At 41.2% G+C, this 26,132-nt stretch overlaps 1 protein-coding gene across 2 annotated transcripts in view; it reads left to right on the top strand.

The window, feature by feature from the left end:
• The window catches only part of ETS1 (ETS proto-oncogene 1, transcription factor), a 121,297-nt gene that overhangs the window by 38,094 nt on the left and 57,071 nt on the right, over positions 1-26,132 (top strand). The window contains exon 1 of one of the 2 annotated variants that reach the window (XM_032230111.1): positions 25,657-26,062. The exons of the other annotated variant lie outside the window; for it this stretch is intronic. The gene's annotated coding sequence lies outside the window, so the exon portion shown is untranslated. Of the gene's footprint in view, positions 1-25,656; positions 26,063-26,132 lie in introns of those variants that run through there. 2 annotated transcript variants of the gene reach the window in all.

Below are 26,132 nucleotides of genomic sequence, written 5' to 3'. Positions count from 1 at the left end.
AGTTGATTTTAGATGATCTTCCTACCTGTTTGCCTCAAAATAAAGCCCAACTGGAAAATAAACCCTAGCCTGATTTTTCAGGATGCTTATGATACTGTATAAGCCCTACCCAAAAATAAGACCCAGTTAAGAATGTCAGCCAGATGGATGAATTTAGTACCGTATTTTCCCCCCAAATAAGATCTAACCAGAAAATAGGCCCCAATGCATCTTTTGGAGCAAAAATTAATATGACCTAGTCTTATTTTTCGGGGAAACGTGCTATCAATAGCTGCTTTGCAAGGCAGGCCATAAGTAGTTTTTCAAACTGGCCTTTCAGACTGGGAAGCTAATATTCCTCTCCCGGTTCCTCCTGCCTGTCACTTCATTAACGTTTCAGATGTTTATGAATAAGACGATCTGGTTAGCTTTTAGGCTAGGTCTCCAGGGAAGCTGCCCCATAAAACACTTAAGAAGTTTAGGAAAACGTTGCTCTGTATAAATTCCACTATCCTTATTTTTCTCCCGACTTCTGTAAACCAGTTGATTATGGAATTTATAGAATTTGTTTCCATAACAATCTCAGGATAAATATTTGCAAATAACCCCACGAAGAATGCAATGACTCCCCAGCTCTCTTTGCTAACCCATGGTTTTTTTGGGGGGAGGGGGCACATTATCCACCCAAGCGGAAGACGCTGATTCTAAACTACAGATTGCTATTGTAAGTATTTAGGTTGTGCATTAGTATCTTTTCTCATCTGATTGCTTCCAAATAGATGAATTGGAATATAGTTTTGGGATAGGAGTTGACCTTGTGCATGTTGACCACAAAATTGCCTATCGTACCTTGTTTTCCCCAAAATAAGGCAGAGTCTTATTTTCTTTTGATCCCCAAAATAAGCGCTTGGCCTTATTTTTAGGGAGGTTTTCTTATTATTATTATTTTAATAAAGATGTTTATTTTTCCATTTTCATAACATACAACCACATGTATATGATTACATAGCCAATGTCATATTGTATTATTAAATGTTTATATCAATTTGTCCTGCCATCAACTCCCGTAATCAATTATTGGCTCTTCTGCTCTCCATACACCATATTTGTACCTTATCCATCACTTACTTCTCCCTTTCTCCTCCCCCTCCCTCCTTTCTTCCCTCTGCCGCCCTTCTCTTCTCTACTTCCCTTTCCTCTCTCCTTCTCCTCTCTCCTCTTTCCACTCCTTCTTTCTCTCCTCCTCTCCCCCCTGTGCCCTCTCTCCTATCCCTCTCGTCTTCCCTTACCTCTCCTCTCTACTTCATACTCTTCATCTCATTCACTTGGTGTATTTCAGCTTCTGAGCGAGCTCCATTTTATGTTGATGGTATTTATAATCCCTTTTCATTTTTTTTAAGGATTTTTATTAACAAACATGTAAAATACACACAAACAAAAATTAGACATAGACCACATTTATACAATACAGTGCGAACAGGAACTTCCTGTTTTTTATATTAGCAATCATCAATCGATATCGCTCACCTTATATTATTTCCCCTTCTATCGTATTTTATTTAGATTTCACCATTCTTAACCCTCTTATTTTACTCATAACTATAATTTTTGAGTGATGTTATATTCTTTCATTGATTTTTGTTTCTTTCCTCCATCCACCTATAGCATTTATCCCATATCTGGTAGAATTCTGATTCTTCCTTTCCCTGGATTTCTTTAGTTAGTTTATCCATTCCTTTTCAATATACATATTTAATTTTAGCCTATATCTTCTTCCTTCTTTTTTTTTTAAGAGAGAAAACTAAGTATACATATATAGTCATTGTATGGGGAGGTCTTATTATTTTTGAGGTGCAGGAGGCCCTTTAAACTCGGCCCGCGGCTCACGGCTCAGCTGATCCAGAGAGGGCCGGAAGTTCTGTCTCTGTTTCTGGAACACTCTTGCCAGCCCTAGCGCCACTGGGCCTGCCATTATTTTTGCAGCCGCCACTAAGAGAAGGGGCGTAGTAGCTAGGATTTGCGGGAGCAGCCTTCATGAGGTGGTTATGCATGCATGGCAGGTGCATGTGTGGGGTGCGTGGGGTATGTTCCCTCCTTCCCAGAAATGGGACCAGCTGCACATGCATTTAAATATTTTAGGCGGGGCTTATTTTGGGGGACGGCTTATTTTAGCTCATGCGCTCAAAAGCCCGATTGGGTTTACTATCCGTGGAGGTCTTATTTTCGGGGAAACAGGGATTGAGACCATATAGTTAGCTAATGTTATGTTATATCACGTGTTAAACTATATTGGAGGCTCCAGTCTTCACTTCTTCCCAGTATTTCCTTTCTTTCAATGTATGTCTATATCAGTGTTTCTCAACCTTGGCAACTTGAAGATGTCTGGACTTCAACTCCCAGAATTCCCCAGCCAGCGAATGCTGGCTGGGGAATTCTGGGAGTTGAAGTCCGGACATCTTCAAGTTGCCAAGGTTGAGAAACACTGGTCTATATCCTTTATGACAGATACACCAGTGTCCAATTCCATACTCTGACCACTAGGGGCAGCATGATCTACTTGATCAAAATGGTTTAAGTCTTAATGCATTTTGACAAGAGTAAGCCTATTAGAGATTTAGCAAATAAATCATATTAGCTTTATGACTGTAATTATGGACCTTTAGGATTTCTGGCTTGTCTCCAGGAAGTCCTAGTTTGCTATTGATTGTGGTGAAAGCACAATCTTTCTGCCACCTCTCACTGGGGAAGCATCAAGTTGATGACATTGTAAAGCAGCTAATTGTGTGCAGAAACTGTATCAAACTTCTTTTTCTAATACATTGGCTGTTGGAGTCAGCACCTATTTCTACAAGTCAGATTTATCTATTCATGGTTTTTGGGTACCTCTTTCCTCCTCCATCCTTTGACTTCCTTCATGGACTAATTTTCAGATCATTTCTTCTTCGGTAAAGTTTATTGGTCAAATCAAAATGACTTTGATACCATTTTTAAAAAAAATAAAGAAGTAATTGTCAAATGCATGGGGGTCATAGGCCAGAGCTGCAGAGAAGGGGCAGATTAAACTGTCAACAAGGCTGGGAATTGATGACTTTTGACCTGACTCCCATGTCAGGCCTTCTATCCCACACCGAAACTGAGCTGAAAAGGTATATTGTAAATGAAGCTCAGAGTTACTTGATTGATGATAATGTGATGTGTTCATCACCGATGGCTTAATCTGTTGCTCCAAAAATCCATAATTCTCTTAATGTCAGCAAGGCAGAGAGGAAAACACCTAGATTATTTAGTTAGGAGCCCTGGTGGTGCAGGAATTAAAGTACAACATTGAAGGCAAACTCTGCCCACAGCCAGGAGTTTGATCCCGACACGGCTCACTTAACATAAACTCATCCTTCCATCCTTCCAAGGTTGGTAAAAGGAGGATCCAGATTGTTGGGAGCCATGTGCAAATAATGCTTTCAATTGTAAACTATCCGTATTGCTGTAAAGTAGTTTGAGGCAGTATGTAAGCCTAAAACCTATTGCTATTTATTTATTTCAACCTCTATGGCCACTCATGTCAACTTTGTTGTCCGTTCATTAAGTAGTGAACGGACAACAGAATAACAAATAACAGGAATCGTCATCATCATTTAACAACCCCATAATCCCTTGTGGGATGGAGTCTGGGGAATTGAATGGAGCTAGCAGAGTGTTTTAATGGCCAGATGCCCTTCCCTGTCGCCAGTATGGAGTTTTGTTCAGCAGATATAGTCTCATAGTGTGCCCAGAGAGAGAAATATCTGCCTCTACCTAGGATCGAACTCAAAGTCTCATGATTGTGAGGCGAAACAAATAACAGGAGTGCCACAAGTAAAAGCCATCATAGCAATCAACACAACCATCCTTAGGTCCATTGTACAAGTAATCTTTTGTCACCCATGTCCAGCGTCATAGCCAAGTCTTCAAAGCTATCCCAGAGGTCTCCAGGGTTGGGGCTGATCTAATCTCCAGAGACATCATGTCCCCCCCCCCAAAAGGATGTCATCACAAGATGATTTCTCTTCCTGGGCCCTGCCAAATGGTACTCTTTTTGGGTACTCTGTCCTAGATTTCAATTCACAAGTCCTATTTAAAAATGCTAAAATCAACCCCCAAACCTACCCACCCTTCCCCCCCCTAACCTCTTGAATTGTTTTGCTTGGATGTACATATCATTCCAAACTGTGCAATCAGATTAACCAAACACAATTGCTGTGTGCATGTAATATGCTACACCCAAGCCAATAATTTAAGTTGCTTAGTTTTCCCACGCAACCGTAGTGGGGTGGAGAAGGGTGGGAGACCTTGATGAAAGAGCCAAGGTGGCGCAGTGGTTAAATGCAGCACTGCAGGCTACTGCTAGATCAGCAGGTCAGCGGTTCAAATCTCACCGGCTCAGGGTTGACTCAGCCTTCCATCCTTCCGAGGTGGGTAAAATGAGGACCCAGATTGTTGGGGGCAATATGCTGACTCTCTGTAAACCGCTTAGAGAGGCCTGAAAGGCCTATGAAGCGGTATATAAGTCTACTGCTATTGCTATTGCTATTGAAATGCCTTTTCGAACACCTTGCCTCTCGTGATAAGAACTCCTCCCAATTGCTTTGAGAAGACCTTCAAAATCTTCTTATTCTGCAGAACAAATGCTGATAGCACTGGTCTACCCTGATTAGCAAACTTAGACTGTTGATGGGCTTTCAGTGTTTCATTGTACTGCACCCGAAATTGTCTTGAGTCCTTTGAGGAATGGGCAATCTACGAATAATCCTAAAATAACAACATAATTATTAAAGCTGGTTGGGATGGCCTGGTTCTTGCAATATGCTAAGACCATGATGGCGAACCTATGGCACGCATGCCCTAGGTAGCACACAGAGCTCTCTCTGCAGGCACGAAATGAATGACATTTGCTCCCAACTTAAAAATATCAAACATCTCACAGATGGTTTTAACTAGTTTTCCTGGATTTTGCACAGAATCTTTATGGTCCCTGCCAATTTTTCAGAATGAGGGGAGGTACTGCTCCCTATTTAATATATCTTCTCTTTCATCATTTTGCCCAACAATACAATACAATACAATACAATACAATACAATACAATACAATACAATACACAAGACACAAGACACAAGACACAAGACACAAGACACAAGACACAAGACAATATAATACAAGACAATAATACAATATAATACAATAATACAATACAATAATACAATACAACACTACAATACAATACAATACAGTAATACAATACAATAATACAATACAATAATACAATACAATAATACAATACAATAATACAATACAATAATACAATACAATAATACAATACAATAATACAATACAATAATACAATACAATAATACAATACAATAATACAATACAATAATACAATACAATAATACAATACAATAATACAATACAATAATACAATACAATAATACAATACAATACAATACAGTAATACAATACAGTAATACAATACAATAATACAATACAATAACAATACAATATACAATACATAATACAATACAATAATACAATACAATAATACAATACATATACATACATACATACAACACTATAATACAATACAACAATACAATACAATACAATACAGTAATACAATACAATAATACAATACAATAATACAATACAATAATACAATACAATAATACAATACAATAATACAATACAATAATACAATACAATAATACAATACAATAATACAATACAATAATACAATACAATAATACAATACAATAATACAATACAATACAATACAATAATACAATACAATAATACAATACAATAATACAATACAATAATACAATACAATAATACAATAATACAATACAATAATACAATACAATAATACAATACAATAATACAATACAATAATACAATACAATAATACAATACAATAATACAATACAATAATACAATACAATAATACAATACAATAATACAATACAATAATACAATACAATAATACAATACAACAATACAATACAACAATACAATACAACAATACAATACAACAATACAATACAACACTACAATACAATACAATACAGTAATACAATACAGTAATACAATACAGTAATACAATACAGTAATACAATACAATAATACAATACAATAATACAATACAATAATACAATACAATAATACAATACAATAATACAATACAATAATACAATACAATAATACAATACAATAATACAATACAATAATACAATACAATAATACAATACAATAATACAATACAATAATACAATACAATAATACAATACAATAATACAATACAATAATACAATACAATAATACAATACAATACAATACAATACAATACAATACAATAGCAGAGTTGGAAGGGACCTTGGAGGTCTTCTAGTCCAACCCCCTACCTACAGGATTTATTGAATGAATGAATGGGTTTATTAATGATTGCGAATAAGAAATGCGGAGGAAATCTGTTCAGTCTGAATTTTCATACAACTTTGCCCAATTGCTGAAAATTTCATACTTCCGTACCAAAATCTCTCTTTTTTTCAGAGTATGAGTGGGTATGTCTGGGGCCTAGAACGAAGGAGGAAACAAGGTTGAATCAAATGTGCATGTTGAGGAAGAAATGAGAAAGAACACATTAATCAAATTTCAGAGGCTTGCTCATTGCTCTTTGGAGGGATGAGCTCTGATGGGGAAACTGAAAGTATTGCTGCTGCGGTAAATAAAAATGAAAGCATAAAGCTTTGGATCCACATTCAGGAGACTCCAGAAGCTACATTTTGCAATTTGAAAACAATTGGCAATGAAAATAGAGGAACCATTGGTGTGATTCCATCTGGATTGAGATGTTTTCCTGGGGGATGGAGAGAGAGAGAGAGTTAATCAGGCGATCAGCCTGGGGAGCGAAGCGTGTTATTTAATTAGTTTTACAATGCCTTGACTTGGAGACACGTGGTGCTTCTAATCGAAGTGGATAGATGTTCTCTTAGCTGGCTAATTGTTCAGAAATAGCAGGCCTTTTGTTCAGCCTCCGCATGGGGTATGTGATCTTTCTCTGCCTACAGGCTGCCCCCTGTTTATACTTTTAGATGGATCTATTCAGGCTTGCTCTCTTAGCATATATAGATATATATGAAAGCAGAAACAAGAGCTGCATTGTTGGGTGGCCAAGATCACAGTCCAAGAAAACCACCCCAAGAAACTCAAACACGTGTGGAGGCAGACTGCTCAGCTGTCAGTTCCCTAGGAGAGCAGATCTGCCAAATTGAGGCCAGTGGAAATGGAGAATTTTCTGAGACCAAATGCAGCAAAGGAGCACATAGAATGAGGACTTGGAAACGTAGCTCGTGAGAGCCACAACACACACACACAGACACACAGACACACACACACACACACAAACACACACAAACACTCTCCTCTTTCTGTCTGTCCCATTCTCTCCTCTCTCTCTTTGTCTCTCCCTCTCCCTCCCTCCCTTTCTTTCAGTGCAGTGATGAAACACTTGCTTGCTGTGCAAAAAGTTCATGTTGTATCATGGGCAGCAAATATTAATCAGCACTAGAATTCTAAAAGTCAGGCGACTGTGAGTTCTAGTCCTGCCTTAGGCATGAAAGTTGGCTAGGTAGAAAATATTACTGAACACTAGAATTCTAAAAGTCAGGCGACTATGAGTTCTAGTCCTGCCTTAGGCATGAAAGTTGGCTAGGTAGAAAATATTACTGAACACTAGAATTCTAAAAGTCAGGCAACTGTGAGTTCTAGTCCTGCTTTAGGCATGAAAGTTGGCTAGGTAGAAAATATTACTGAACACTAGAATTCTAAAAGTCAGGCAACTGTGAGTTCTAGTCCTGCTTTAGGCATGAAAGTTGGCTAGGTAGAAAATATTACTGATCACCAGAATTCTAAAAGTCAGGCAACTGTGAGTTCTAGTCCTGCCTTAGGCATGAAAGTTGGCTAGGTAGAAAATATTACTGAACGCTAGAATTCTAAAAGTCAGGCGACTGTGAGTTCTAATCCCACTTTAGGCATGAAAGTCGGCTGGATGATTTTGGACCAATCACTAGGCGGCTGTGAGTTCTAGGCATGAAAACTGGCTGGGTGACTTTGAGCCAATCACCAGGAGATGGTGAATTCTAATCTCGCCTTAGGCATGAAAGCCGGCTGGGTAACTTTGGGCCAATCACTCTCTCCCAGCCCAACTCACTTCACCAGTGGGTAAAATAGGAGAGGGAAGCAGTATTGCATGAGTTCACTGTCTTGAATTATTTACAAAAATAATAAAGGCAGGATGTGCACAAATAAAATAAAATTATTGTTCTGGGCTGTGAAAAACCTCATAGCGCTTCTGTGTGAAAATAAATCTGTTTCCTGGGTGGTAGCTATAGAGTGCAAGTCTATTCCCAGGATCTTTTTATTCCTCTTTTTTGCCACTAATATTTAGCACTGGCCAGTTATGGCTGAGTTGTTATTCGCCATTAGCTTCCATTCTTGGTAGCTCCTATTGACTCTGCCAGGTTTCTTAACTGCTGGAAGCAAAATTTTTGACTGAGAATTCTGAAACTGTCCAGATCACCTTGAATCAATGTCATACTTTCCAAATTATGTATTTATGGCACTACCTAGGATCATGTTTGCTGTGTATTTCCCCCAATAGTTGAATTTGGTTGAACACGTTATCTAGCTGATGTGTTTTTGGAGAGTAACTTCCCCTCTCCACAGACTAGGCCTCCTCCGAATTCCATCTGCCGGCCAATGCCGACTGGTGACTACCCGGAGGAGAGCCTTCTCTGTGGCTGCTCCAACCCTCTGGAACGAGCTCCCCATGGAGATTCAAACCCTCACCACCCTCCAGGCCTTCCGCAAAGCCCTTAAAACCTGGCTGTTCCGACAGGCCTGGGGCTAAAGAGCTTTTGCCCCCCCCTCGAATGGTATGGTTGTTGTGTGTTTTTTAAATTTTGTATTGTTACATTAGTCTTTTTATCCCCCCGTCTGTACCCCCTTCCCTGACTGAATTGTGAGCCACCCTGAGTCCCCTTCGGGGAAAAGGGCGGCATATAAATGTAATAAATCCAGTCCAATCCCTCTCCTACCTGGTTTTTGTGGATGCTTTGCTTGAATTTATGCATTTTTTTTCCTTTTCACTTTTTCTTACTATGCATATTTGGGGTGGTTTGTTGGAGTTCACATTGTGGAAAAGGTAGAATTCAGATCACCTTGATGTGCGACAGGAAAGAATCCAGGAATTTGCGTAACAGTTGAGATGGGACAAAATAATGTTCCCTCCCTAGTCTGAACCGAATTGAACTGAATTGCTCCCAGTTTGAATGTTGATGGACAGAACAGAGCAACAAAAGTGATTAGGGGACTGCAGGCTAAAACATATAAAGAAAGGTTGCAGGAACTGGGTATGTCTAGTTTGATGAAAAGAAGGACTAGGGGTGACATGATAGCAGAGTTCCAATATCTCAGGGGCTGCCACAAAGAAGAGGGAGTCAAACTATTCTCCAAAGCACCTGAAGGCAGGAGAAGCAGCAATGGGTGGGAACTAATCAAGTAGAGAAGCAACTTAGAACTAAGGATAAATTTCCTGATAGTTAGAACAATTTAATCAGTGGGACAACTTGCATCCAGAAGTTGTGAATGCTCCAACACTGGAACTTGTTAAGAAGAGATTGTCTGAAGTGGTGTAAGGTTTCCTGTTCTAAGCAGGGGATTGGACTAGAAAACCTCCAAGGTCCCTTCCAACTATTCTATTCTATCCTCATCCTGAACTAATGAAAAGATGATTTCTTCCATTATTCAGGCAGATGTTGTCTATAAAATTTTGATGATTCTAATTGCAAAACACTTTTGATGTTTACCATGACTTATACTACAAAGGCATATACTGTATATCTCTTTTTAAATAAATGGAGCAGGATCAGAGATGTTCCATGTCATCTGGAAATTCACTGAGATGCTGAACTATAATTCAGAAACTCTTGTCCTTGTATCCCACAAGATTTGAAGTCCTTTCACACAACTTTACAAAGTTGAAGGTAGTGTGAGGGCTGCGTCTTCCAGAAAATTGCAGCTATTCTCTTCAGGTTCCGTACCTCTATACTGCCTTCAGTATTGAATTAATATTTGCTTTGTTTCTCCATTTTGAAGCCAGTTTCCATAGTGGCAAAATTATGCTTTTCTAAAAAAATGAAAGTACTGCCTGAAGATGGAGGCGCTTCCAGATTCAGTGAGATTGGAGAAGTGTCCTGTTTAATTCCTGAGCATGATTTCAGAGAACCTTCCAGAAATAAGTCATAGCTATTGAAAAGCCAGATAGCCATACCAGGGTACAACAATCCATGTGATTCAAAGCAGGGTTATCCCCAATTCATGGCCATTCAGAAATTCAAGAAGGTCACATAATGTGGTTGCCTACAGAATACAAGGAATTGGCAATTAGTTAGGTGATTGATAGCTAATTCATTTTGACTGGTAGAACCTATTCAAGGTTTTAGGCAGGATATTTACTAAACTTAAAAGAGTTGTTTCAGATTTTTACCTCAGAGAATGCAAGAATTCAGCCAGCATGTGAAAACCCATCTTTGAATTATATGAGACGATTATCCAGAGAGCTTTTGGCTATTTTATGTGTACAAAGTGTACACGTTTTACCTTTAGGAAGAGAGAACTTGAGTTTTGCAGCAAAGTTGATTCAAAGAATTAATTGAAAGATAATCATTTATTTCAACTGAATCTTCCAATTGAATCCCCGAATTGAGTCTCTGAATCAAATCAAACTGGGTGCTTCTAAATCCATTTGACAATGTAATGGACATTTGTGCATACCCAAGAAGATTGTTTTCCAGATCAAATGGAAGGCTCATTTGAGATCAAGGGTGTTTTTGCACCCTTCTGATTTCCAGATGTTTCAACAGCTGAAGACTTAGTCAATATGGCCAGTGGTAGGAGATGATGAAGCCTGTGGCCAAATCAGACTTGGAGAACAACAAGGACCTCATTCTTGGCTTAAGCAGATCATTGTTATCCTTTGTTGATGGAATCCATAAAACATATGCTAATTCCCACAGTAGCCTGTGAAACATTTAGCTTAGTTATCAAGGGAATCTGACTTCTTCATGCCAACTGCATTTATTAATGTGTGAGAGAAATATGGAGGAATATTAATTGTTGGCTATGGTTTGTTTTTCCTGTGGGTATGAATGAAAATTTAAGATTTTTTTTAAAAATCTTAGTCCAAGTATATTTAAACATTGAAATCTATAGTTAAATGAATTGTATTTAATTGATGAAAATAGAAGGGTACAATTTGCTTTAGGATCGGACACCATTTGAACTTTGACAAATTTTCTGGAACATATTGCATATTATGGGTTTTTTTGTTCCTGGATCATATACACACATACAAATTAGGCACGTTTGATGTCATTGTGAAGGTAAAGATGCTGGCCTGGAAACCAGGAGATAGTAAGTTTGAGTTGCCTTCAGGGTGAAAACCAGCTGGGTAACTCACCAGGAGATGGTGAATTCTGGTCCTACCTTAGGCATGAAAGCTGTCTGGGTAATTTTGGGCCAATCACCAGGAGATAGTGAGTTCTAGTCCCACCTTAGGCATGAAAACTGCATAATTTTGGGCCAATCACCAGGAGTTAGTGAGTTCTAGTCCTGCCTTAGGCATGAAAGCTGTCTGGGTAATTTTGGGCCAATCACCAGGAGTTGGTGAGTTCTAGTCCCACCTTAGGCATGAAAACTGCGTAATTTTGGGCCAATCACCAGGAGATGGTGAGTTCTAGTCCCACTTTAGGCATGAAAGCTGGCTGAGTGGCTTCAGGCCAGTCTCTCTCTCTCAGCCCAACCCACCTCATAATGTTGTTGTGAGGAAAATAGAAGACGGAAGGAGTTTTAAGCACATTCACTATCTTGAGCTCCTTATAAAATAATAAAGGCAGGATAAAAATCTAATACAGTCTCAACTTTTATACTCAGGGAGGCAGTCAGGTAAAAGTGAAATAACTGCTCCATCTCATCCAACAAATGGCGACCTTCAGAAGTAAAACTAAACCTACTGTACAAACCTATTGTACAAAATGTACTGAGGAATACATTAAGTAGAGGAATATCTCTTGCACGCTACCTGCAACCTAGCCTGCTGCTAAAGCCTCCGGCACCTGGCTTGGGGAAAAAAGAAGGCAAATGTTTAGCTCAGGTGCAGCTCAGACGATGAATGCTTGGCATCCCCACAGAGCCAAAGCGGGAGAAAGTTTTATCCAATTCTCCGGGTTTTGTCCGCTGAGAAAATCATGGAAATGTCACCTCCTCGGTGTTGCTCTTTGCTCCTTCCTGCCCCTTCGGCTTCTCCTGCTTTCCCTTTGGGTTCGCTGCCTGTGCTTGTTGGCCGTTATTTCCGTGGGAAACATTTTCTGGGGAAGGGGGGGGGAGAGACGACGACCGGGGCTGTCTGTTCAGCTGTTGAAGAGGCAGGGGGTTGGAACTTGCCTCGGTTCTCGGTTCTGTTCCAGGCGTTTGTGGTTTGCTGGGGGGGGGGGGAAAGATGTGCATCCTGGACAGCCTGGGTTACACTGAGCATTGCGGCAAACCGAGAGGGGGGAGAGGGATGATAAGGTCTGTTTTTACACCCTGGGGACCAAAGCTGCATTTGGACAGCATTGTCATTACGGCATCAAGGCCGCAGGTGGCTACACAACCCTCCTCTCTGTCTCTCTGTCTCTATTGATCACAGCGCACATTCTCCATTGTGGCTCTCTGCCTCTCTGGTCTGTGCAAATACTTGTTGAGGCCTTTGGAAGGCAAGATAATTGTCTTCTGCAAAATTGAATCACATCTGTCTTTCAGAGCTTGCAACATGATCAGTCTTCCCCACGCACAGCTGCTTCTTTTGCACTTATTTATTATAAAAGGCAAGAACTAATGTTTGGTGCCTACTGTGTGTACAGGAGCTAGAAGAGGGAAGGGAAGGGGAAGGAAGGAAGGAAAGGAAGGGTGGGAAGGGAAGGGAAGGGAAGGAGGGAGGGAAGGGAAAAGAAAGGAAGGAAGGAAGAAAAAGGGAGGGAGGGAGGGTGGAAGGAAGGAAAGGAAGGAAGGAAAAAAGGAAGGAAAAGAAAGAAAGGGAGGGAGGGAGAAAAGGAAGGGTGGGAAGGGTAGGAAGAAAAGGAAGGAAGGAAAGGAAGAAGGGAGGAAAATGAAAAGAAAGAAAGAAAAAAGGAAGGAAAGAAAGGGAGGAAGGGTGGAAGGAAAGGAAGGAAGGAAAAAAGGAAGGAAAAGAAAGGAAGGGAGGGAGGGGTGGTGGGAGGGAAGGATGAAAGGAAGGGAGGAAGGGAGGGAGAAAGGAAGGGAAGGAAAGGAAAGGGAGGAAGGAAGGAAGGGAGGAAGGGAGGAAGGGAGGAAGGGAGGAAGGAAGGAAGGAAGGAAGGAAGGAAGGAAGGACAGTGTATTGAAGTAGTTAAACTGCAGAATTAAGAGCAGAGACCCAGGTTCTAATCCCCTTAGGCACAGAAGATGATTAAGTGACTTTGGTCTGGTCACTCCTTCACCAAGAGAAATGTGATCAAGGTATTGGACTTAGGTCAGAGAAACCCAGGTTCTAGTCTTCACTTAGGCACATAATAGGTAGAGAGACTGGTCTAGTCACTCTTTCAAACCTAGATTGAAAAGTTAAAAAAATGTATATGTATCAACCCATGCTTGACTAATACAGTAAATTAGAGCCTATTACCTTGAACAAAGAGGACTTCTTTCTAGAATGAATTGAATCAACCTATCATGTCTGTCTGTCTGTCTCTATCATATCTATCTATCTATCTATCTATCTATCTATCTATCTATCTATCTATCTATCTATCTATCATCTATCTATCTATCTATCTATCTATCTATCTATCTATCTATCATCTATCTATCATCTATCTATCATCTATCTATCATCTATCTACCTATCATTATCTATCTATCTATCTATCTATCTATCTATCTATCTATCTATCTATCATCTATCTATCTATCTATCTATCTACCTACCTATCTATCATCTATCTACCTATCTATCATTATCTATCATTATCTATCTATCTATCTATCTATCTATCTATCTATCTATCTATCTATCTATCTATCATCTATCTATCTATCTATCTATCTATCTATCTATCTATCTATCTATCTATCTACCTACCTACCTACCTACCTACCTACCTACCTACCTACCTACCTATCTATCTATCTATCTATCTATCTATCTATCTATCATCTATCTATCACATATTTGTGTGTGCATGTTAACAATTTTGTACCTAGATTCCTTATTTTACTTATTTTTTCTATTTGTATGCTCTGCAATCCCCTAGACTTTGGTGGCTTACAAAAATAGAACAATAAGAGAAAAAAAATGAACCCATTGGTTGAAACCAGTGATTCATCTTGAGATGGTCCCATAAAATAATGTTCCATACGCATTTGAATCAGACTGCCCACATTTTTTCCCAAGGGCTTTATTCTTATGGGCAGAAGAGGTGAATCAGAAACCCGAAGTAAAGGAGAAGTTTGGGTGGGGACTTGGGGGTTATTCCCCGATGTGCCCCTCCCTACAAAAATAGCAGAGCAGAATGTCATATCTTATCACTGCAACATGAAACCACCTACTGCACATCTTTGTTGCATTAGTAGGAAATTGATCTCCATCCATTTTTCAAATATATTAGCATGCTGAGCAAGCTCATAGTAACAAGACGAAATTGGTATATTTTACTCTGTAGTACCAGCCTGGAAAACATCACAGGTTGTACAATACAATGAAAATAATGCCAATTGTGTGGTCATCTAGAGATAAGGTCAACTTGATCAGAGGCTCAGGATCAAACCATCTTATTTTTCATAACAAAATCCCCTGATGATGATTATGGGTTTTCTTTTGTGTTCCAGCGATCTATCCAAAGTTCATCTATTTATTTATTTGGCTAAAGAACAGATAATTTTCAACAAGGGTTTCAACAATGGTTGCAGGAACTGGGTATGTCTAGTTTAATGAAAGAACGACCAGGGGTGACATGATAGCAGTGTTCCAATCTTCCAGGGGCTGCCACAAAGAAGAGGGAGTCAGATAGTCTCCAAAGCATCTGAGGGCAGGACAAGAAGCAATGGGTGGAAACTAATGAAGGAGAGAAGCAACTTAGAACTAAGGAGAAATTTCCTGACAGTTAGAATAATTAATCAGTGGAACAGCTTGCCTCCAGAAGTTGTGATGCTCCAACACTGGAAATTTTAAAGAAGATATTGGATAACCATTGTCTGAAGTTGTGTAGGGTTTCCTGCCTAAGCAGGGGGTTGGACTAGAAGACCTCCAAGGTCCCTCCCAACTCTGTTATTCTGTAAGGAGTTTCAATTAAACCGAGATTGAAATGTAGCAGTTGCCTCTCTAGCAGACTTTTGCACCTGGGTGCAATATCATGATGCTTCCATAAAAAATGGGAGGATTTGCACGTGATGGTGACTCTTTTCATCACACACACATAGGCAAACACCTTTGGAAACAGTGCTGTTGTTGCAATTGTTGCTGATACTTTTTGTTGTACATTTTTCATCCCACTGAAACCACTCCGGGCTGCTCCCACTTTCCTTTCCTGGCAGGAAAATTCCATGGCAGGAGTTTCACTGATATTTTCCTTTAATAAAAGGGTGGTACCCCTGGATGGCTGCAGACCAGAGAAATGATGGTGCAATAGTAATAAAAAATCCACACCTTTCCTTCATCTCAGAACAATGTAGTACTGATGAGTATTCACCCAAATTACTTTCTTCTGCCAGCAAAGTTCAAAAGACAATTTCTTTTTCATCATGGAAATGTTAACTGGTAGGGAAAAAAATACAGGAGGATTGTTCTACCTCCCATCTAGCAGCATGTATCTAAGACACATTTACAAGGTTCTGCATCATTCTGTAGGTTAAGGTGAACCTGGACTTAAGATTTTCATCCTGAGATGGTGGGTGAGCATGACATATAAACTTAAAGAACCAGAGTAAATTTGTCCTGTAGGGTCAATGAGCATAGATTCTGCAGTTTGGCAGTTTGAATCTCACCAGGCTCAAGGTTGACTCAGCCTTCCATCCATCCGAGGTGGGTAAAATGAGGACCCTGATTGTTGGGGGGGCAAGAGGCTGACTCTGTAAACTACTTAGAGAGGGCTGTAAAGCACTGTGAAGCAGTATATAAGTCTAAGTGGGAAGGAAGGAAGGAAGGAAGGAAGGAAGGAAGGAAGGAAGGAAGGAAGGAAGGAAGGAAGGAAGGAAGGAAGGAAGGAAGGACGGACCGTGGGTGGCCACAGTGGTTAGAATGCAGTATTGCAGGCTACTTCTGCTGACTGCCAGCAGTTCGATCCGACTGACTCAAGGTTGACTCAGCCTTCCATCCATCTGAGGTGGGTAACATGAAGATCCAGATTGTTGGGGGCAATAGGCTGACTCTGTAAACTACTTAGAGAGGGCTGTAAAGCACTGGGAAGCATCATTAAGTCTAAGTTCTATTGCTAAGTGGGAAGGAAGGAAGGAGAAGGAAGGAAGGAAGGAAGGAAGGAAGGAGAAGGAAGGAAGGACGGACCGTGGGTGGTCACAGTGGTTAGAATGCAGTCGTGCAGGCTACTTCTGCTGACTGCCAGCAGTTCGATCCTGACTGACTCAAGGTTGACTCAGCCTTCCATCCATCTGAGGTGGGTAACATGAAGATCCAGATTGTTGGGGGCAATAGGCTGACTCTGTAAAGTGCTACAGAGGCAGAAAAGCACTGGTAAGTCTTATATAAGTCTATTGCTAAGTGGGAAGGAAGGAAGGAAGGAAGGAAGGAAGGAAGAAGGAAGGAAGGAAGGAAGGACGGACCGTGGGTGGCACAGGTAGTTAGAATGCAGTATTCCAGGCTACCTCTACCCACTGCCCACAGTTCGATCCTGACCAGCTCAAGTTTTCATCCTTCCGAGGTTGTTAAAACGAGGATCCAGATTGTTGGGGGCAAAAATGCCGACTTTGTAAATCACTTAGAGCTGTAAAAATACAGTGAAGTGGTATATAAGCCTAAGTGCTATTGCTATTCTATATTTTGTGTGGCGTTAGTTGTGGTGTCCTACAGTTGAATTCCTGAAAGGGCTCACTGAAAAACCCTACATTGACCTGATTTCCAATGATCACCTGAAATTTTGCTTAAAATGATCCGTCTGGGGTTATCGTTCTTACACTGATGCAGTCCAAAAAGGCTAAAGAAAGTTTGTGCGTAATAGACCGCAGAATTCATTTTTATTTAAAAAACCCCAACTTTGCAGTGCAATGAACAATAGTGAGATTTTGTTGACAAGAGAACGACAGCTAGCAGATTGCTTAATGTCATCTATGCTGCTTATTTTTTTTTCTGTAAGAGGTGACAGTAATGGGTCTCTGTGAGTCATACTCTCCTTTCTGTGAATTGCCGTTTGTGGTTTGCTAACTTTAAAAAAAACAACAACCACACAAACAATTTATCTAAGTAGCAATAAAATATTTACGTCTAAACCAAGGCTTTTTTGGTTATAGAGCTATGTGTATTATGTGTTGCTATGATACAGATCTCACCACTGTTGTAACCTTGGTGTTGGTGAACTGGGTAACATTGTGCAGGGAGGCTTCTCAGTTGTCAACCAGAAAATTTATATACCAGGATAAATGGTTATGGATAGATAGGAGAAAGCAGCACTCATGGATGATCTACTGCAGGAACGCCCATCCTTGGTAGCTTTAAGATTAATAGATTAACAGAATAACAGAGTTGGAAAGGACCCTGTAGATTAGATTAGATTAGATTACTTTATTTGTATGCCGCCCTTTTCCTGAGGGGACTCAGGGCGGCTCACAATTCAAGGGGAGGGAAGGACAAACAAGTTACAAACATGAGACAATACTCGTTAAAAAGCGCAACAGTCATACTATTCGAGTGGGGTTGAAGTCTTTAGCCCCAGGCCTGTCGGGACAAGCCAGGTTTTAAGGGCTATACGCGGAAGGTCTGGAGCGTGGTGAGGGTACGAATCTCCATGGGGAGTTCGTTCCAGAGGGTCAGAGCAGCCACAGAGAAGGCTCTCCTCCGGTAGTTGCCAGTCGACATTGACCGGCTGATGGGATTCGGAGAAGGCCTAATCTATGGGATCTTATTGGCCTAGTGGAGGTAATTGGCAGTAGGCGGTCTCTCAAGTACCCAGATCCAATACATGAAGGGTAGGTCATCTAGTCCAACCCCCTGTCCAAGTAGGAGACCCTACTCCATTTCTGACAGATGGCAGTCTAGACTCTTCTTGAAAGCTTCCAGTGATGAAGCTCCCACAACTTCTGAAAGCAACTTCTGTCCCCTGGGTTGATTGTTCTCATTGTCAGAAAATTTCTCCTCATTTGCAGGTTGAATCTCTCCTTGGTCAGTTTCCATCCATTATTCCTTGTCTGGCCTTCAAGTGCTTTGGAGAATAGCTTGACTTCTTCCTATCTGTGGCAGCCCCTCAGATATTGGAAGACTACTATCATGTCTCCCCTGGTCCTTCTCTTCACTAGACTAGCATGCCCAGTTCCTGCAACCCGTTCTTCATATGTTTTAGCCTCCAGTCTTCCAATCATCTTGGAAGATTAGATTTGTGGACATCAACTCCCAGAATTCCCCAGCTAGTCAACCATTCTCAAGTCTGAAAGTTGCCAAGGGTTGGACACCCATCATCTTGAGGTTCAACTTTGGGTTGTTGTTTTTTTAACAAAAATATTGATTTGTGGATACAACCTCAAGCCTAAATAACCAGAATAGAACAGAACACAACAGAACAGAATACTTTGTTGGCCAAGTGTAATTGGACACACGAAGAATTTGTCTTTGGTGCATATTGTTCTCAGTGTACATAAGGAGAATAAAATACATTCATCAAGAATAAAAAGATATAACAATGATAGTCATAGGGTATAAATAAGCAAATCAGGAAACAATATCAATATAATCATAATCAAACAAATTTACAGTCATACAGTCATAAGTGGGAGGAGATGGGTGATAGGAATGATGAGAAGACTAATAGTAAAAGTTACACAGCCCTAGTGAATAGTTTGACAGTGGAGAGGTAATTATTTGTTTAGCAGAGTGATGGCATTTGGGGAAAAAACCTGTCCTTGTGTCTAATTGTTCTGGTGTGCAGTGTTTTATAGCATCGTTTGAAGGTAGGAGTTGAAACATTATGTCCAGGATGTGAGGGGTCTGTAAATATTTTCACAGCCCTCTTTTTGACTCCTGCAGTATACAAGTCCTCAATGGAAGGCAGGTTGGTAGCCATTGTTTTTTTCTGCAGTTTAGAATAGGAAGACAGAAGGAGAACATTGCTCTGGCAGAAATCAAAACGATATTCATGTGCCTCCTAAAATCCACCCGTCTATCCATTCTGCCTATACAATTGATTGTTGATCTTCGGTGTCATTTTGAAAGGCAAGTTTCATGGGGAAGAACCAAAAAAAAAATGCAATTGTTAACTGAAGATGTTCAGATTTTACAGTACAGATTCCTTTCTAGGAGACAGTCTATTTTTCCAAATCTCTTCATTACAAGGAAGACATTCTAAGGTTAGGTCAAGAATCTTGTTTAAAAAAATATTGGCCCAATGTCTCAGTAGATATCTGAATGAAATATATGGAACAAAGGACCTTTGCCATTGCTAATTAGAAATGTTCTCCACCTATTCTTGGATACCAACATGAAATTTATTGTCCCTTTAGTCAAGGCTTTGATAGTTTCTGTTGCCAAGTCCACCTATTCCTCCTTGCCCCACCCCCAGTGATTAATCCACCAGACATCAACTTTTGATAATATCAGCATAAGAGCGGGGAGATTACACTAGTACAGCTAAGGATGACTTACCTTGTCTCACTCATGGGATGAATTTAAGATGAAGGCAATGTAATGGAAGTATAGCAGAGAAGACAGAAGCTAGCCTGGGTTGGCTCATACTATGTGTAGGTATATGATGCTACCTACAGCCACATTTGGTGAGATGATTATCTAGCTAGCTAGCTAGCTAGCTAGCTAGCAGATAGACAAGCAAAGTAGGAAAACACTGAAAGGAGAGATTGTAGATTTGAATGAACTGATCACTGATACTGTAGATCTTATCTTTGGATAAAGAAGTATATGAAGCCTGGTTTACACGCTGAATAACATTTAATAGCTCTTTCTAACCCTTAGGAACCCTTCCTTCCTTCCTTCCTTCCTTCCTTCCTTCCATCCATCCATCCATCCATCATCCATCCATCCATCCATCCATCAACCCTGAAGCTGGGTATGTTACTTGGAACCCTAACACCTTCCTTCCTTCCTTCCTTCCTTCCTTCCTTCCTTCCTTCCTTCCTTCCTTCCTTCCTTCCTTCCTTCCTTCCCATTTCTTTCTTCTTCCTTCCTTCCTTCCTTCTTTCCTTTCTTCTTTCTTTTTTTCTTTCTTTCTTTCTTTCTTTCTTTCTTTCTTTCTTTCTTTCTTTCTTTCTCCTTCTTCATGGATCAGAGCAGAAAAGCTGAAGGACAGGATGTCCCCTCCTTCACTTTTTCCCCTTCTGTTGTTTTTCTGATCTAGTGTATGATTCGATTGAAAGGCTTGTTAATTTCGGGGAGAGGGAAATATGACTACAACAGATAAAAATGCAATCAGGCAGGTCTCAGGTTTTGCTCTTATGTGCCATCAATTACTTCCTGAAAATACCTAGATAAATATTAAAGGCCTTTTTTCACAAGAAAGGCGTGTTTGTGCTTATAGATGCTGCATCCTCGTATTTTTTTTAAAAAATGGTGATAGGATTTAAAGACTTCAAAGTTGAGCACACTGCCCCTCCTTTCCAACTAAGCTATTTCTAAATCTTTACCAGTAGAGAACTAGAAATAGAGAAGTAGACACCAGTAGACAAGCGTTTTGTCCTTGGAGCTTCAAAAAATTAAGACCACTGAAATTCACAGCTGAGAATCTCCCTCAGTTCACCATTCCCTGCCTTACAGAAGTGGCCAAAATTGTGGAAACCTTTTTTTTTTGGGGGGGGGGTGTCTATTTTTGAGGTTTGGTGGCTAATAACCAGTGGTGGGATTCAGCCAGTTCACACCTATTCGGGAGAACCGATTGTTAACTTTCTAAGCAGTTCAGAAAACCAGTTGTTGGAAGAAATCTTATTTTGTTTTTTCCACACTTTATAGGGCTAATTCTGTAAGGAAGGCAGGAAGGAAACATTCTGGTGTTGTTTCTAGCCTAATCTTTATTGCCCTGCTTACAGAAACTGCCTCTCCGGTTAAGCCTTATTACATTGTCGCAGCTAAGGTGAAGCGCCCATCGACCTGAAATATACTGAGTTGGCCATGCCCACACGGTCACATGACCACCAAGCCCCGCCTATCCAGCTGGTCATTAGGGCAGAGAATCGATTGTTAAATTATTTGAATTCTACTACTGGCTAATAACACCACTTTTCTTTGGAGTAGTACCACAAAACTATGTATCAATGGAAAGATAATTTAATCAAGAATGTAATGCAATAACATTTATGAAGAATTTGCTATTAGAATAGCAGTTATGAAGAAGAAAGTGAAACATGTAGAAAAAACAAGATATACAAAATTATCACCATAGAAAAAATGAGATATACAAAAATTATCCCCATGTCAGTTAATACCTAGTTGGGTATCCTTTAGCATGAATTATGGCCTTACAAGGTCTTCCCATGGAGTGAACCAAGTCTTTTAGTTCTGCAACTGTTGTCACGTGAAACCAAGATTGAATGATTGCTTCTATTAACTGGATTTTATTGCTGGGTCGCTTCCAGCTTATAACCTTTCATCGAATACAGATAATTGAACACACTTTGCTGCATTATATTCTTGATTAAATTATCTTTCCATTGATACATAATTTTATGGTACTATTCCAAAGAAAAGTGGTGTCATTAGCCAGTGGTAGAATTCAAATAAAAAGGTTTCCACAATTTTGGCCACTACTGTAATAACTTTTGTATCCCAAAATGTCATGCCAAGTTAAAGAGAATACTCACTCATTTTACAAGAATTTGCCAGTTTTTAAAAACCTGTGATTTTCATGGGAAAGTGGCTCTCAAAAAGACTGCATAGCAGATGGTCCCTCCTATTCCCCCCCCCCCCCCCCCATGGCCACCTTGTTAGATAGATTAGATTGAAAGGAACTGCCCGAGGACTAAAACTGTGTTTTTTTCACTCAACTCAGCTCTGGTAGGACATACATGCACAATAGCATTTCTCTCTCTCCATAATGCTTATAGTATTATATGCTTATGAGTAAGCATACTGCTTCTAATTGAGGTTACAGGCTTACTCTGTTGTGTGAACCCAAAGGGGCACCACTGTGGACTATCATAAACTCTAATCACACTGTAATCTCAACTAAGTATAGGCTCAGTTTTCAGTAGGGGGCAATTTTAGGTCTGTAGAACATGGTAGTGTGTAAATCTAATTAGAGTTATGCTTGCTAACGGGTAAAACTGTGGCTTATTTTCACTCACTAGTCAAGATTTGAACCTGGAGCTTTGTAATTAGATTGACAGCTGTATCTAAACCATTCCAGTCCCATTCAAACAATCTAGCACCCAGCATCTTCAGATATGTTCCATCACCCTCTGATACACAATGAAATGACGTTTTTGTTAAAAACCACATTCCACCCACAATAATATAATGACATGCGTTGAAATAACTGTAAATGAAAACCTTTAATCACTAGATTTTGGAACAAATGTTTACTCTACTGAAGATGCTAACAATCAAAAAGGGACGCGGTGGGTCAGTGTCTAAGACACTGAGCTTGTCGATCAGAAAGGTTGGCAGTTTGAATCCCTAGCGCCACGTAACGGAGTGAGCTCCTGTTACTTGTCCCAACTTCTGTCAACCTAGCAGTTCAAAGCATGTAAAAATGCAAGTAGAAAAATAGGAACCACCTTTGATGGGAAGGTAACAATGTTCTGTGCACCTTTGGCATTTAGCCATGCCAGCCACATGACCATGGAGATGTCTTTGGACAGCACTGGCTCTTCGGCTTTGAAATGGAGATGAGCACTGTCCCCTAGAGTCAGGAATGACTAGCACATATGTGCGAGAGAAAGAGAAAGAAAGGAAAAAATAAAGAAAGAAAGAAAAAAGAAAGAAAAAGAGTGAGAGAGAGATGAAAGAAAAAAGAAAAAAGGGACAGAGAGACAAAAGGAAGGAAAGAGAGAGAGAGAGAAAAGAAAGAAAGAAAGAAAACACATGGCCGGCAAGCCACTCCCACCAGGTCACATGGTCGGCAAGCTACTCCCACAAAGGAGGCCGCACCCACAGAGTACGTTCCAAAAAAATTTGAAACCTACCACTGCTATATAATTAGGCATATTATACCTGGATGGCAAAAATTCAAATGGCCAGCGCATGCTGAAAATTCCCCTTTTCCCCCTGTGTAAAGCATGGATTTGCACACCCTAAAAATGGTACAGCAAGGTGACATTTAAAAACTAAGAAACTCCAAAAATCATGAGCACCGATTCATCCCATTTTATTCACAAAACAACCTCACCAAGAAAGGCTAGAGAGTGTCAAGGCAGCCTCCAAAAAGAATAACATGCATTGTCCATCGTAAAATAAACTCTTGAGGCTGACCAGTGCCTGAGTCCATGAACGTGGTAAACACTGCTTTGATGGGATTGGGGGGGGTGGGGGTGGGTGGGTAAGTGGCTTGAAAAGAGTGTGTTAATAATAAAAGTGATCACAGATACATTGGCCCAAGGCGGAAGGCGACGAATCCAGAATCCATAGTTTGGGGAAACTTTTTAATCCCGAAATAGCATGAAAGGATGGGCAAGCTTCCAAGTTCTGCAGAACTCATCATCAAAGGGAAGACACAATAGAGGCAGGAGAATTTCAGATCTGGAATCTGCAAATCCAGACCTACACTTTTGCTGCTGCAGCTTCTCTCCTCCTTGCGGGATAATTTTTTTTAGTAGGGGGAGGGTAGTGGCTTAGTTCTGCAACCCAACAAGACAGAGAATAATTAGAACTGCAGAAAAAAACAGTTACTACCAACCTGCCTCAACCTTCATTGTGGACCTGTACACTGCAGGAGGGCTGTGAAAATATCTACAGACCCCCTCGCATCCTGGACACAAATTGTTTTAACCCCTACCCTCAAAACGACGCTATAGGGAACTGCACACCAGAACCACTAGACACAAGGACAGTTTCGCCATCACTCTGCTAAACAACTAATTCACACAACACTGCCAAACTATTTACTAAGTCTGCATTACTATTGCTACTAATCTTCTCATCCTATCACTCATCTCCTCCCCTTATGACTGTATGACTGATGTATCCTTACCATTTATATTGGTTGTTTCCTAGTATGATTTGATTGCTTATTTGTACTCTATGACTATCATTAAGTGTTGCACCTTATGATTCCTGATAAATATATCTTTTCTTTTATGTACACTGAGAGCATAGGCACCAAAGAGAAATTCCTTGTGTGCCCAAACATACTTGGCCAATAAAGAATTATATCCTATCCTATCCTAACAATGGTGGAAGCATCCTGCCATCGTGAAGAGTTCCAGGGGGTAGTTGATTTTAATTTTATTTTATCTTGCATTTGGGGCCATTTTTTCTGGGTACCCGTCAATGAATGGCTAAAGCCTCTCTTGGAAAAGTTTGCAGTTTGTATAGTTAGCTAAGCAGCTGGGAGATCTGGGTGGAAAGTTGTCCGGAGACTAATTGCACTTCATTGTGTGTGTATGCAAAGGGCAGTTGGAGGGGGGGGGGCAGGTTTTACTAACAAGGGGGCGAGCTTGTTTACCTGAGAAAGGGAAGTTGAACTCAGTTTTCACGACTTTGGAAGATGAGCTAGCCAGCTCGGCTCCACCACCACTTTCACATGGTAATTTAGGAAAATTATACCACCTCCAACTTTTTAAAAAAAAAAACTAGGGAAAACGTAGGTGACATCAATGGGACACGGGGGTCGATCGCCTGCAGGGGGTTTAAATAAAAAAGGGGGGAGGGTCCCCACCTTTTTAAGAGAGAGACCCTAAAAAGGAGCAGAAGGAACCTTAAGAGGCTCATAGTGAAGAATTCAGCTTATTCCCTCCGTCCGGATGGCGATGAAAACTCTTTGCGGGTACAGATGCCGCGTTAAAACATCTGGAACCGGGGTAGACTTTACCCCGGATCAATGAAGCCGAGGTGGGTTGGGGGCTTCCAAAAGTGCGGTCTTTTGTCTATTGTCCCAATGAACACAAACAAACAAACAAACAAACACACACACACACACACACACACACCGGAGTGAGAAGAAATCCGGGGAAGAAAGGGCGCCACGTGGAGGGGCGTCGCTGCGCCCTGTTTTCTAGCCCGGGGAAGTGGGGGGACGACGGAGAGCGAGACCCAGCGGCAGCCGGGCTGGTCCCAGCCAGCCGTTTGGGGCGGAGGAAGTCTTTCCCACCCACCCCCCCGGCCGCTGTCCCCGAGCGGAGTCCGCCTCCCTCCCTCCTCTCTCGCTGCAGCCCAAGTCCTCGCTCGCAGCCGCTACTGGGCGAGGAGGAGGAGGAGAGGCGAGGAGGAGGAGGAGGAGGAGGAGGAGGAGTGGGGACGCTCGCAGCGGCTGCGAAGGAGAAACGCCCTAGCAAGCCGAAAGGGAACGCGGAAGGGAGCGAGAGCCGCGGCCGGAGCCCATCAGGGCCGCGCTGAAGAGCGGGCGAGCGAGCGAAGAGGGGCCGCCAGAGAAGCGACCCAGCCAGGCAGCCACTCCGCCAGCCGGCCCGGGGTCTCCTGCCAATTTTGCGCCTCGACGTCCAAGAGGGTAGCCCAGGCTTCCTCCCCCATCCCCCGTCCCCTCCACCGAGGTCCCTCTTCCCCTTGCCCGGCTCCCAGGCTCTCTCCGCGAACCTTTCACCATGAAGGCGGCGGGCGACCCGAAGCCCACCTTGACCATCATCAAAGCCGAGAAGGTGAGGTGGATCTCTTCCCATCCCCCGGTGAGTGAGCCGCTCGCAGCGCCTCCCGGGCGCCGGGGGAAAGGGGGCAAATGGCTCGGCCGGGCGGTCA

The sequence above is a fragment of the Thamnophis elegans genome, chromosome 13, assembly GCF_009769535.1.
Source record: "Thamnophis elegans isolate rThaEle1 chromosome 13, rThaEle1.pri, whole genome shotgun sequence".
In the NCBI taxonomy this organism is placed as follows: domain Eukaryota; kingdom Metazoa; phylum Chordata; class Lepidosauria; order Squamata; family Colubridae; genus Thamnophis; species Thamnophis elegans.
Note: the sequence above shows the minus strand (reverse complement) of the source record. Positions and strands in the feature narration are given on the sequence as shown.